Genomic DNA, 1,479 nt, shown 5'->3' on the forward strand with positions numbered 1-1,479 from the left:
GTTGTCTTCGAGAAAGTAGTGACAAAAGTTCATTATGTTGGGGGAAGACGTAAGTTGTTTGCTTGCAATTCGAACATGGATTTGAACCACTTTAACTAAATATTAATTGCAGGCACAAGGTGCGGCAACAGTGATGCGGTACAACCACGAGGAGCCGGTGAGGGAGATTGCGCATGGCATGCTCGTCGGCTCGCAGTTCCAGCATGTCATACCGAAAGTTGCTGCAGAGTCCTCACCGACTACCGCCCATACGCACGTCTCATCTCCTGCTTATGACTATCATTTGAAGGAGATGGACCATTCATACCCCGTTGACGTTGTAGGGACCTCGCAGGCTTGGCCATCACAGTCATCACAGTATCAGTCCCCTCCACTGCCAGAGCGACACCCGAACGCCTCTTACTATCGTAGGAGGCGTAGGAGACCAACTCAGTTGGATAGGGTAGATGAGGGTCGTGAGCGTTAACGTTTAACTTTTGTGGATTTGATGTAACTATGACTACTAAAATGGAAGCAAAAAATGCCATCATAACCATTTAACACTATGTTCATTAAAACAAAATTAACTTTACGCGACATATTATTGATGTAAAAAAGTCATTGATTTATATTTTTAGTGTAATAATCATTAATTTTCATTTTAAGCATCATCATAAAGTGATTTAGTGACATTTTATTTGGCTTTTAATGACATACGTAATTATTACTATAATCTATAGTGGCATTTATGAGATATGTTGCTTGATCCTATGTCGCGAAAAACTTTGCTATGATTTTTTATTATGCTTTTAAAGTGTTTAATAAATATCACTAAATCCATTATATATACCATTAGAAATTTAAATTAATGACATTTAAATTAAATGTCACTAGTAGATCTTACTAAAAGTATATTATTTTGTAGTGGTTTCCTCAAGAGCTGACTTCTTTTGTTTGTTTTTCTAATTGTTTACTCTTGTACTCCTAAGTTGTAAATGGAGTTTTTTTCATGATAATTTTAAAGTCGAGATTAATATTTTTAGAGAAAAAAGAGCAAAGCTTATTTTCTTTTATTTAACTTCTAACTAAATTAATTGCAATAACTAGCTAACTTTATATGAAGTAAAACTTCTTTTAACATAAATTTTGAAAAGTTAGAAAAATAATCAACTCAAAAAACTCATTATGCTCTAGCAAAGTATTAATAGCTTCTAGAGAAAAATGTTGTTATGTACATATGAGTTATTAACTTGTAGGCTTTATTTCATGAGCTCACATCATATACTTTAACAAAGTATTAAAAGCTTCTAGAGAAATTTAGTTGGCAGTGTTTGACGAAAAAATTATATGTTTTAGGTAACATATCACAAAAGACTTTTCAAGGTTGTTTCTTACAAAAGCCAAATGTTTTTTGTTGTTGTTCAAAGAACTATTGTTTTAGGCTGCAAAAAGTCATTTTTATTGGTAGTTTTTGATTTTTTTTCCTTTAAAAAAGTGATT

The sequence above is a fragment of the Amaranthus tricolor genome, chromosome 4 (genome assembly GCF_026212465.1).
Source record: "Amaranthus tricolor cultivar Red isolate AtriRed21 chromosome 4, ASM2621246v1, whole genome shotgun sequence".
In the NCBI taxonomy this organism is placed as follows: Eukaryota; Viridiplantae; Streptophyta; class Magnoliopsida; order Caryophyllales; family Amaranthaceae; genus Amaranthus; species Amaranthus tricolor.